Source organism: Castor canadensis, chromosome 15 (assembly GCF_047511655.1).
Source record: "Castor canadensis chromosome 15, mCasCan1.hap1v2, whole genome shotgun sequence".
NCBI classification, from domain to species: domain Eukaryota; kingdom Metazoa; phylum Chordata; class Mammalia; order Rodentia; family Castoridae; genus Castor; species Castor canadensis.
This window is the reverse complement of record NC_133400.1, coordinates 100,777,174-100,790,458: the sequence shown is the minus strand read 5'-3', so window position 1 is coordinate 100,790,458 and position 13,285 is coordinate 100,777,174.

Genomic DNA, 13,285 nt, shown 5'->3' with positions numbered 1-13,285 from the left:
CTGACTTGGAGTTATCACTCCAGACCCACAAGGACACAAGTGACCCTGACCTGGGCCACTACTCCAGACCCACAAGGATGCCTTCCCTGGGCAACAGAAGGAAAGCTACCGGGTTTCCCCTATGCCTTCCTGGAAGAGCCCACAGGCTGTCAGGCGCAGGTGGCCTCACTCACTCTCCCCAGCCCGGGTGGCTCCAGAGTGACCACCACCTCATCTCTGCATCTCTTCCATCTACACACAGCCATTAGGATCTTAGCCTACCTGGCTGTTCTCACAAGAGAGAATGATAGAGTAGGGAGGTAGAAAAAACAGTCCATCTCACAAGATATAATGTAACACTGCCCTTCATTTGGTGCTAAAATAATTAGTAAATCCACTTGAACGTGCAAGTTTTTTCCTAAATACTAGGAAAATGTTCGTGTACTTTCAGAGCCTGACAAATACTAGAGGCCAGTTGGCTGTGATCAAGAGAATGAGTGCCCTGACATTAGGCACTGGCTTTCCCCGGCTTTCCTCAGTAGCCGGTCTAGTCCTGGGTCACTGAGGTGCTGGGCTTGGGGTGGGTGTTTGTGGGTTGGAGTCCGGACTCATTGTCATCTGTGGAAGTTCGGGAACACCTGAGGTGGTCACTCCACTCACTCAAGGACCCATCCTGCATCTTCACAGATAGCGACTGATGCACGGGTCTTGGTCTAGTTCTCGTTCAAGGGCGTGTAGAAGAGTGGGAGGGTCCTGCCAGTCTGTGTGGAAAGACAAATGAGCGGTATGGACATGTCACACCCCCCCTAGGGCAAACCGAGCAGAGTCAGAGGTAGTGTTAATTTTGTGCAGCAAAGCATTTCAACACCTGGGCAGATGCAACTCAAGGTCACCTCTGGTGAGGTGACTGAGGACATCAAAGTTCAAGGAGGGAACAGTGAGGGAATCGCCAGGTTCCACGTGTGTCTGGGAAGGGCTGGGGAGGGTGGGAATTATGTTTTCTGTTTTCTTTGAAGTTGGAAACTTGCCAGTTAGAATGGACAGAATTGTAGACTTGCGCCGAGTACGTTCAAGAGCTATTTAAGAAGCAGAAACTCGAGACTTAACTGGAAGACTTCGTGGTGATAAACACTGCGTCAGAAGATCTAGAAAGGTCAAATAATAAGCAATGTCCTCCTCTGTTTTCTCTTCCAACCCGTAAATGCTGGAGATGAAGTCTGGGAGGCAGGGGCTCAGGCTTTGCATCCCATAATCCAGTGCCCCCTTCCTTCCTCAGCCTGTCCCCACAGAGGACCAGAAAGCTGCCTCCACAGGGTCTCTGAGTTGCCATTTTGCTATTTACGTTTTCCTAGGGTGACGTTTTATGATTAGAAATTTCCATTAATCAACAAAGTCAGTTGGAGTTTTGTACTTCCCCACCCCGGGGTAGAAGTTTCATGCTGAAGATAAAATTTAAAAGACCATTTTGCTTTCACTACTTTTCAGAAATAACAATTGCCCAGAAATGTACTGGTTTCCAGCTGTTATTTTTCAGTGTCTTTCACAGGCCACGCAGCATTAAAAATTCAAGCTCAGGAAAGATGGCTTCACGCCATTGTCTGGCCTCTGTGTTTGAAAAAGGAGGAAATGTGAAGTTTGAGCTGGGGGGCCATATGACAGTTTGGATATCAGCTTCCGTGCACATGCGGCTTTACCTCCCGCGTCCTTCCCTTCCTCCCCAGGAAGTTTTCTTAAAGATTTTCAGCAGGCGGATTTATTGCTTGTCACGAGTCGGGGATTATCTGTTGGAGAGGCTTGCTATTTTTTCTGATACCAGAAACTCAAAGGAGCAGGCCGTTTGGCTTTGAGGGACATACACGACATTGTAATCACTGGCACACTGTGAACATGATCTTGGCGACACAGATGTAGCTCCCATCACTAATTGAAAGGCCCCCTTCTTGGAGAGGTAATGCAGACTATCAGATGGTTCTCCATGTCTTTTGAGGCCATTTTTCACCAGATGCTTCCTGGATGTGAGAGGATTAGTGGGTTCTGTCACCCAATAAACTCTTATCTCCAAAGAATATTCAGATGGGGAATCACAATGACACCGCCATGTTTTAATTTGTATACAAAGGGCACTCTGAAATGTGCCTTCTGTCACTGGAGACAGAGAGGACCCTAAAGCCTGGTGAGATTCAGCCCCTCCACCATCATTTTTCATTACTTACTTCTCCATTTTCCCTCTCTTTCCCCATCCTTTTGTCTGTTCTCTTTCCCACTGTCCGTCCGTTTCTCTTTTTCATCCTATTTCCCGATTCTCTTCTGCGCCCATCCCTTTGAAAACTTCTCTGATGGGGCCTGAGACCGCACCGCTCTATCTCACGAGAAGTCAGGCTGAGATGGTGGAACAGGGTCTTGTCCTGACTGGCAGGATGGATGTCCCGCCGCGGTGGCCCGTGCCAGTCACTAGGTCTGGCTATCAAATGGTTCCAGCAAGATCTCAGGTAAAACACTAAGGACCACAAAAGCAAAGCATTGTGAAGAGCATGGGTTTATCTAAATAAAAATGATATCCACCCAGTAGGAGAATGAAATTTTTTGAAACACTCTACAAACTCTACCATGTAGTTTCCTTTCATTAAGACGTTCTCAAGCCAGGTGCTGGTGGTTCATGCCTGTAATCCTAGCTAATTGGCTGGCTGAAATTGGGAGGACTGTGGCGCAGCCAGCTGGGGGTAGGGGTAATGTGTGTGTGTGTGGTGGGGGGATGTGCTCTTGAGATCCCATCTCAACATAAGAAAGCTGAGCATGGTGGGCCCACATTGTCATCCTAGTGATGGTGTGAAACATAAAATAGGATGATCACAGTCCAGGCCCACCTGGGCAAAAGTGAAACCCTATCTCCAAAACAACCAGGAAACGAACACAGGTTCTGTAGCACACAGGCTCCTCCTGCCTGGCCACGTAAACACCGTGATGGTCTGCAGCAGACACTGAGGGAGATGAAGGATGCTGGGTCATAAAAAACTAGGTGAGCCCAAGTCTGTGATGGCAGCGGCTCTGCTCTCACACACTTCACAAAGGGAGCTCCTGCTTTCCCCTCCTGGAAAGAGACTGCCCTACACCTAGTACAGCCCACCGCCTGAGTTCACAACACCGTGAGACTTGGGTTTATAGCTCAGGCTTACTGTCACAACTCCCTTTCCAGTGGCTGGGCAGGAAAACCAGGGAGAAGTGCTGGGCTCTGGAGAGGTCCCCAGAATGTCTCCCAGGGCACATTGTGATGAATTCAACACCAGTGTGCACAGATTCAATGTTCCCCCATCAAGGGCTGGGCCTGGATCCTGTTGTTCCCTCCCAACAGACTGCTTTAGTGCCTGACTTTACCAGTGGGATACAGTGGGTGTGACACTTAGATCAGAAAAGACCTCACAGGGTGGGGGGAGCAGGGGGGAAAATGACCCAAACAATGTGTGCACATGTGAATAAATGAATAATAAAAAAAGAAAAGAAAAGACCTCACAACTTCTACATGGTTCTTATGGGGCACACAACCTCCATACTAAGAATTCCAGTGACTCTGGAGCTGCCATGCTGTGAAGAAATCCAGACCTCAAGAAAAGGTCAGGTGTAACTGCCCCACCCAACAGCTGAGGTCCATTCAATAGCCAACACCAACTGCCAGAAAGATGACAAAGACCCCTCCAGACAGCCTCAGCCTCCAGCCTCCAGCCTTGATCCTCCTTGGCCTTCAAGCCTTTGCTGATGATTCCTCGACCTGGTGTGGTACAGGGTCCTGTCTGGATTCCTGACCTGCAAAATCCCTGGCACAAGTCATTGGTTGCTCTGTGCTAAAATGTGTGACGTTGCCTTTGGGACCAAGCAGACTGGAGGTGGTTAGTGAAGGTTTGAAGTTTTCTGAGGAATCCTTTTGAGCAGCTCAGCCTGAGGAAACACACCTGAAGAGCCTCATCTGCAAATGGGCCTGGTGTCCACGGTAGAATCTCCTACCTGCACCTTGAGCCTGGCACATGATGGAGGAGACTTTCTGTGAGGCTTGGGAAAGAAGTAAGTACTGTTAAGGTTTGCTCTTAAATGTCGCCCCAAAGCTCATATATGGAAGGCTTGGTCCCCAGTGCAGCAGTGCTCGGAGGGAGAGCTTTTGGTAGGTGATGGTATCACGGGGACACTGACCTCATGAGCTGATTAATCCATTCATGGATTAACGGACCTCTCTCTCTGTCTCTCTCTCTCTCTCTCTCTCTCTCTCTCTTTGTCTCTGTCTCTCTCTCCTTGAACCATTTGTATTTAACCATATTACTGGGTTCTCATGTTAGTCTGGATAAATTGGCTAATGTTTCTTTGAAATGCCGAATTTAACCTGAAAACATAGACAATATTTTTCTGTCTTTCCAGTTCTTACTTCTTTTTTAACTATCCTGTCAGAACCTCTAAGGCTGATACTGAACAGAAGTGATGATAAAAGGCTTCCTCTTGTGACCTGCAGGGCTAACCATCCTGCATGATGTCTTTATGGGTTTTTATAGATATAATTTATCATGCTAAGACAGTTCTTTCCTACTTTGATTTCACATAGGTTTTCTTCTAGATATATAATGGATGAGTTTTGAATCTTATGTAAAACTTTTCTTGTATTCCTGAGATAATTACATAGTCTTTCTTGTTTGAGCTACAAAGAGCAGGGATTTTGTCTTATTCACCACATACTCTCCCATGCTGGCTACTCAACAAATATGGGTTGCACATGTGAATAAGAAGCACAAAAACCTGAACTCTCAAGGTTGACCTTGGGAAAGAACCTTCTGGGGACCTGTGGGTGCAGAGGGCTGCTGGCTCCAAGCCCAAGATGCCCTTCCCCTGCCTAACCTCTGCTCATGGCCTCTCTCCCGGCCTGATGGCTTCAGGGAAAGCCCCCAACTCAGCAACTCTAACATCGGTCACATGTGACTGAGTAAAGGAAGGAAGCTGTTCTCTTGACAGCCCTGTGCCACACATGAAGCTTCACTCCTCATACATGAACATATGTAATCCATTACAGTCATAATATACCCATAAGCGGACAATTACTTTGTGTCAATTTATTTATTTTTGGTGGAAGTGAGGTTTGAACTCAGGGCTTCATGCTTGCTAGGCAGGTGCTCTACCACTTGAGCTATGCCTCTAATGCTCAATTTATTATTTCCCTATAGGATAGTCATAAGTATATTCTAAAGCTTTCTAGGATCACAAGGGCCTTGCCCTAAGCCACCCTATCTTCATCCTCCCCTGACTGACACTTTGTCATGTGACCCTGGCTTCTGCAGGATAACTGCCTCATGAGGTTGTCTGCACAGCTTCACGTGCACACCTCCCATTTTCAGTGCCAACACAAGCTGCTCAAAAGGACCCTTTTTCCCTACGACTCATGGTTTGCTGAAACTTGTGCCATATTGGGTCTTATCTTCGTGCCCAGTGCTGTTTTCCTGCAGTGTTTGATGCCAGGTTGCTCTGCCCCGTGTCTCTCAGCAAATGTCAGCGGATCTCCCGTCCTCACAGACACTTCCTCCGTCCCCCACGTTTATGACCTATCTCTGTCCCTCATGCCCTGACATCCCACAAGGAATGTTTCTAGACGCGGGTCTTCTTCATTACCCAGCTGTCACTAGGAGATTCGTGGCTCTTCTGCTCAGAGACTTGTGTCATTTTGTTGACAAAGCTTTTGCTTTCTTCCTTATCTCTTTGAGGAACTTTTAATAAGAAGACATTGGGCCACCGTGACACCCCTTAATCTTTTCACTTCTTTGCCTGCTATCTTGATGATTTGGGTCCACGTTCAGGGAGATCACTTTGATTTGGTTTGCCAACACTTGCACTGCATTTTTCTCATTTTAGCAGTTGTTTTTGTTAAAGGGGGAGGCCCTGACTGCATTTTTCTCATTTCTAGATACAGTGACTCACTGAATCCCTGACGAATACACTTATTTTGATATTTCCTGTTCCTTCCATTGGCCTATTCTTCCAAATCTTTTTGTCTCTGTCTCTCTCTGGGTGCTTTGATCATCTTTTGATCTTGGTCTTTGTGGTCATTAGTCATCTGGCATCTGTCCTGCTGACAGGTGAGGCAGAGAAATGGTAAGTCAAGGCTCAGTGTGTTTGGCTGGCCTGCCTATGGCGCCACAACCTCAGAGCCAGATGCCCAGATTCCAGGCTCATTTTGGGGGACGCTAGCACACCAGGCTGGCTCCTTTGCATGGGGAGCTCTTGCCCTTTCCCTCCCACAAGCAGTCAGGAGGAAGGCGAGGTTTGGCATTGAGGCAAATGCTTTATTGGGCCATGCTGGGGAAGAACCTGCCAGGGAGCAGGGCAGTAGGGCAGGTCGTGGCCAGGCACAGGCCAGGTTTTAGATGAGGCCCAGGCTTGGTCTGAGCCTTTAGGGAGTTGTAAATGACACCTGTAAAGGACACCAATACAGAGAGGACAAATGACACCTTGGAGTGTGTTCCTTATCCAAGGGTGAGGGCACCCTGTGGTCAGTTGAGTGCACTCTAGCAGTAGTGGTGTGTATTTACATACTTTGGCCTTTTGCTTTCTCACAGACTCTCTCACTTGATGCTTTGCACAGACACTCATAATTACTCCAAACAAGAGCTGTGGTAGAAGTTAGGCCCAAGGGAAATGTGGCCCTTGTGTGCAGAGCTGTGATGGGGAGGCAGCAGTTGGCAGGCTTCTGATGTCTGTGCAGACAAAGAAGCCAAGTGAGCTATGTCAGGGACCTGGGTACTTTGAAGAGATCTTTTCTAAATTACCAAGGTATAACAGGAGCCTTTTGTGGTAGTACAAGATATTAAGATATTAGGACACACGAGTTTATTCTTATGTATTTATTTTGTTGTCAGGAGTATATTTATGTAGAGCTAACAAGTAAGGTGAGCCAAAAAATGTGTCAAGAATATCTACCTTCCTGGACTTTAGAGCTGCAAGGAAGATAGCCTAAAGCAAGGGACAGTCATCAAACAACATGTGACAGTGTCTCACTACATTCTAAGTAGCCTCAGCAGTGTTTATCAAAGCCACCCACCAGGAGCTCCATCAAGACCACCCTGCAATACAGTCTGGAAATAATTCCTTCATCTCAGCTCGTTTGTATGTGCCGAGGATCCCATGGTCGTTTTGAAGCAATCAGGAGAAGCACAGAACAGGCTTTCGGGACCCAGAAAGGCAATTATGCCTTTGGGACCACAGAACTTTCCATTCTGAGATCACATTCAGTGTGGAGAGAGACAGTCATAAAGGTGGCAGCTTAGGAAGGCCATGTTTTGTTGCTGCTATGGCTGAGTCCGTGCTTAGTGAAGGGTGCTTCCTGGGCAGTGGTAGTTACGGTAATGCTTTACTTGGTGAACTTCACAAACAGTCATAAAATGAGAGTGGAGACTCACTGAACTCTTCTTTTTCAGGTCCTGGGATTTGAACTCAGGACCTTGTACTTGTCTGCCCCCATGGAGAGCCCCCATGGAGCCATGCCCCTATCCCGTTTTCTCTTTAGGTATTTTTTAGGTTGGGTCTTGTGATTTTTTGCCTGGGGCTGACCCTGGACTTCAATCCTCCTGCTGAGTGGCTGGGATTATAGGTTTGTTTCACCATATCCAAACCCCTTTGGGGGTTCTTAACTGCTACCGCGACCTCTAGGCAAGGGTAACACATTTGGGTAGGTGGGGCCACTTTCCCCCAAGGTTAGATAGCAAGGCAGAAAAGACTTGGCATAACCCTTTTCTTTTGGGTGTAAAATGCTGGAGCTCATATTGTCAGTGGGCGAGGACTTGGCAGCCTCCAACAGGAAGTGTGAGAATCACCCTGAGGAGAAGAGGTGTGGTACCAGGTGGGAGCCCACCCTCCACTCTGGCACGTGGAGTTTCAAGGACAGAAAAGCTTGACAGCATCGGTTGTATGCCTGTGTTTCTTTTCAAGTGTTTTGTTTTCTAGACCTGAAATTGCCATGGCATCCTCACTGAGACTATTTAAGTCATTATCACTCTCCCAGTTCTCTAACGAAGAGTCATCAGAAAATATTTCCAAGGCTAAACCCATTCTGCACTTTCTCATGTGCAGTGAACTCCAGATTCCAACAATCCTCCGCTGTCCACAATTAAAATGACTTGCTTTTCCCGTCAGTCTAGTCCTCTGCAATACGGCTGGTCTTTGAGCCGCTACCCACACTCTCTCTTCTTTGGAGGAAACCTAGAAGAATCAAAATTAATTGGGATCCCAGACTTTTCATGTCACCCCTGACACCACCAACCCTGTCCAACATCAAAGAAGAAGCTGAGCGTCTGAGAGAAGAGGGGATTTGTCAGAGCTACAGGGTGATGTCAGACCCCAAGATGGAGGCCAGGGGAAGATGACCTTGACATGTCCCAGGCATCAAAACAATCCTGGGTCACCCTTCAGCCCAACTGTCCAGCACGCAAGTAAATAGGAATGCAACCCAAAACCATAAAATAAGCCTGAAGAAGTGAACATAGTTTGAAATTTTTTCCTATGACAACTCTTCTGGTTTTTTCTACTTTTTGAGATTTTCACCTATAAAACTCTTGATGTTCTTTGAGTGATCTTGGTTTGCATATGCAGTCAGCCAAATCTAGGTCACGGAAATCTAGCTCAGTGTTTCTTGGTCCATTACTGCACAGCACCTCTTCTGGCACTCAGATGCAGCACCAGTCCTTGGCCCTGGTCGCGGCCTCGGTCTGACTGCAGTGTCCTGCTGCCATGTTTCTTGCAAAGGTGGTGGGTTGCTCTTCACCCCTTCATCGCAAACTTCCAAAGTGGGCTTCCTGGAGGGTGGTCATGCCAGGCCTGCTCGCAGCAGTCCTCGGCAGGAAACACAGTAGCTGCCTACCTCTCACCAGACTTCTTAACAAGCAGACACAGCACTGGAACCCCACTTTCCATGGGAAAATTCATCCCTTACATTTCTTTACGGCTGCCTCCTTTTTATGCCCCTCTTCTACTGTACCTTTGTGTATGGGGTGGGGTGGAGTGGGAGAGAGACCCAAGTACCGGGGGGGTGGGGGACATCGGGTACCCTGGAGAGGACCTGGCTTCTCAGAAGAGCTGCATTTCTGCCTGTTGAAGCAAAAATAATGAGTGAGAAAGAGGCAAATCAAAGTGTTGACATTGTTCAACACAGGAAAGGCCATTTTTCCTTCCCGCCGTTGATGCACACCTGACGTGACAACAGTGTGGAGTGACGTGGGAGGTGGGTGCTGAGACAGTCCGGGGCTTAAGAATGGTTGAGCCACAGCTGGGGGAGAAAAGATAATCTGCCAAGCGCCAATGCGAAGACCCAAGGAGGGAGTCAGTCCACTGAGGCAGCTTGGCACGCAGGCTTCTGAGAGGACACCGCTCTTTGAATGGCTTTGAAGCTCAAAGCTCAGGGGCTCAGATGAGTTGACAAAGAAATAATAAATGTCTCCAGACACAGACACCAGCCCGGCAGCCTGGAGGCGCCCTGCAGAGCCAGCCGCTTCAGGCAGAGGCTCTGCCTGCCCCACCCCCAACCTCAAAGCATAAAAAGCCAAATAAATAACCCCCTCTGGCTGTGTGTGTGTGTGTGTGTGTGTGAGAGTGACTTCCAGACACTCTTTTGTCCCTGGGTGACAAAGGAAAATCCTGGCAGCCCAGCAGACGCGCTCTGACTAAGGGTTGACCCACTGCCGGTCTAGGGCCCAGTGAAGACATGGGCCGGGCTCTGCCTCCGCCGTGGCTGGTCCTGACGTCTTCACAAGCAACTAGTATACTGGTGAGTCCTGGGTGCAAATTCTGGAGCTGTTGCTACCTGGATGGTTTGGGGCATGACTATAACTTTTTTAATTGCTTGAAATACATTTTTATCTGAAGAGCATGCAGAAACAACCAGTGAATCTCGTTCTCAAACTCCAACCCCACTAAACAAACCACTGGATGCCAGGGTTTCTGAAGGTACTAGAACTTTGTACAACAGAATCATGGCCTGACAGTGCCAGGAGACACAGTCCCCTCACAGGCATAGAGACTAAAAACCCACGTTTGGGTTTTTTTCTAGCCCTCTTTGGCAGTACTGGGGTTTGAATTGAGGGTTTTGTGCTTGCAAGGCAGGTGTGCTGCTGCTTGAGCCACGCCTCCAGCACTTTTTGTTCTGGTTTTCTGGTGAAGCTGCTTTTTGCGACCTGAACTGGGACCCTCCTATTTTAAGTTTCCCACCCGTTGCTGGGATGACAGGCAGGTGCCACCATACCCAGCTTTTTACCCAAGCTGCCCTGGATCCAAAATCCTGATCTCATCCTCCCTGGTAGCTTGAGATGACAGGTGTGTGCCATTGCGCCTAGCTATTCGTTGAGATGGAGTCTTTGGAACTCTTCGTGTGGGCTGACCTTGAACCGTGACCCTCCTGATTTCGGCCTCCCCAGTAGCTAGGATTACAGGTGTGAGCCACTGGCACCGAGCTCCATGTTCACAGAAGTCACATTCAAAGCATTAGACAAAGCGGAGACCTGTGTAGAAAACAGACAAAGCAAACATGCACAGTTGAAAATGATACTACTCACCCGTAAACTGTTGGGATAGAGTGAAGCCATTGAGCGTTGGTAATCAGAACTTGTCACTTTTAGCACACTATTTGTATATCTTCTCCCAAGCTTGGTTTGCTCCTGTGAGACGGGGATGGAAGGGCGTCTGTGTCCCATGAACCCTCATGAGGACAGACGGCAGGGTTGCTGATGACGCGTGAGGACTCAGACACTCAGGGCTTAAATGCTTGCTGTTACGATGTCCCTTCCAATCAAACTGCATTGATTAAACCGCTGTCAACAAGACGACGTAACAACCCATCGATTTGGTCAAGTCATTGAAAACAGTGGGTCAAGCTGGTTACTTGACATTTAGCAGATGGAAATTGACCTTTTCTTCCTCGAGTTCCAGAGTGCGGTGTCATCCAGCCACAGTCTCAAACCCACGGTTACGGCTGAGATGGACGGAATAATCCATCTGAAGCATGCACGGGTGGGCTCAAGCAAGCATGACAGGGCTGGACAAGTCCAGGGCCTAGCCGCGTGCTGGAGGCGCAGGGCCTGATGGAGACACTTGACGCAATGGGGAGCGTGTGTGCTGCTGACCCCTTCTGCACACGTGCACCTGGGCGGCGGGTCGGGACCTCGGAGGACATGATGCTGATGCAGTCACCGTGTTTCCTTGTAAAACATCCTAGCCTGAGCGCTAGGACAGGCTGTGCTCCAGGCTTAGGGTAGAATTGATCTCAGTTATAAAGAGCCTCGCCCACTTGCTGCAACCGTCAGCTGGGAATGGACCGTCTGACCATAAAGCATTTGTGGCCACAGGATTCCAGGTGCCACACAGAATGTTAATCCCCTCGGTGGAGCTCGGAACACCAGAGAGGTGTGGGTCTGAGATCAGCCTGGTCACCTGCAGCCTGAGGCTACAGTTAAGGGATTATTCCATAACACCTTAGGTCCCACATTTGATAAATGGGGTTGGCAGCCACCATAAACAGTCCTGCACTGCTACCTGTCCAATTATCTATCTTAGACCACACTCCGACATGGTTACAGTCGAAACAATGGTTACAGGCCTAGGTATCAAGGTGCCTGCCTGAGAGGTAAAGGGGAGCAGAACGTGGAATGTAGCTCAGTCACGAAGGGTGAGAATGGGGTCTACTGAGATGGAGATGACAAGGTGCTTTTAATACTTGAGTGAAAATGGGTTATAAAGGTCTGTTTAGCTTGTGACCTCTAGGAAGCGCTGACTCTTAACCTCTGGGCTCCAGACCCTGCCATTGCTATTTTGAGGGTTTCCCTTCCACTCTCCCCACCTCGCCTTCCTTGGTGTAGTGGTGTGTAGGGTTTATGTAGCTCATGTAACCACCCTGTTTACAGTCAAGCCAGGGGCTCCCATGTGTAGCGAAGCTGCCCCCTACCTCAAGCCGGCTATTCTGACCCCATCCCTACGTCCCCAGGGACCCCATGCTTTGCCTGGGATGCCTTCCTCCTCCTGTCAAGCTACAAATTCTTAGCCCTCATTCCTGTCTCCCACTGACCAATCTCTTGGAAGTCTTCCCCTTCACTTCTTCCTCAGCCTGCCGCCACCTCCACCTCCCACCCTTGTCCCAGGAGCACTGGGGACACTGCTCTGACTCTGCAGGCCTGTCTCTCCAATGCCACCTCCAGCTACCCCCACTGGTTTACGCGTCTGATTCTCTCCCCACACTCAAAAGTTCTGGCGTTAGGCGCTCTGGGGTTCACTTTGGCATTCCCAGCGTTTCGTGAAGGCTCAATGAACTTTTCTTTGAGAACAAACGAGCTCACAGTGGTGTGAGTTTTAATTGACTTCCAGAGCTGGAAGGAAATTTTGAGGTTGTCCACTATCTCCCCCCCACCACATTTGTGACAAAGGAGAGTGACCACCTCCCAAAGGATGAGATCTCCTTCCAGAGACGACCAGCAATTGACAGCTTACTTGGAGAATATTCACGAGGCCCCTGCTCTGAGCTGGCACTGGATCCGTTGCTTAGGGTACAGCAGTGAGCAAAACAGCAAGCTCTCCGCCCTCTCAGAGTGTAGGTCTTATGGGTGGAGGGGACCCCACACCCTGAGGTTTGTGGGAGTGCTGGGAACAAGAGCAGGTGTGATTTTCTTTTAAAGTTTTTTTCTGGTACTGGAGACTGAACGTGGGCCTTGCAGTGGGAAGCAAGTGCTCTGCTACTTGAGCTAAGTCACCAGCCCCAGAGGTGATTTTAAGTAGGGGACTGGGTGTAGGTCTGGAGAAAATGGGACAGTTGAGCTAAGCCCTGGAGGAAGTGTGGGATGAGCCATGCAGATACGGTGGGGGGGGGGGTGACCTCCTCAGGGGAGACCTGCCCAGGCTTTGGAGTTCCAGGCTGGATATCAAAGTGTTGGGGGCAGGGAGAGGTGAGGTCAGAGGTCGGCAAGCACAGGGTGGGGGAGGAGAGTGAGGCTGGACTCCAGGTTTTAAGTTTTGTTTTTAACTCTGAGCTGAGTCTGGAGCTGTGGGGTGCCCTGAGCAGAGTGAAAGCAGGCCAGACAGAGGAGAGCAGACAGCAAACAGGGGCCTGGTTAGGAGGCAACAGCCAATAATCCAGCCGGTGATGAGTGCCCTCCCTCAAATGGTGGCAGTGTGCTGGGGAGAGGGTTAGAAGGCACACGTACATATGTGTGCACACGTGTATATCTAGATGCCCAGGGAAACAGGACTCTTATCCAGCTGAGTGTGGAGCAAGAGAGGAAGAACACTTAGGGACCTGGCAGTTGAAGTC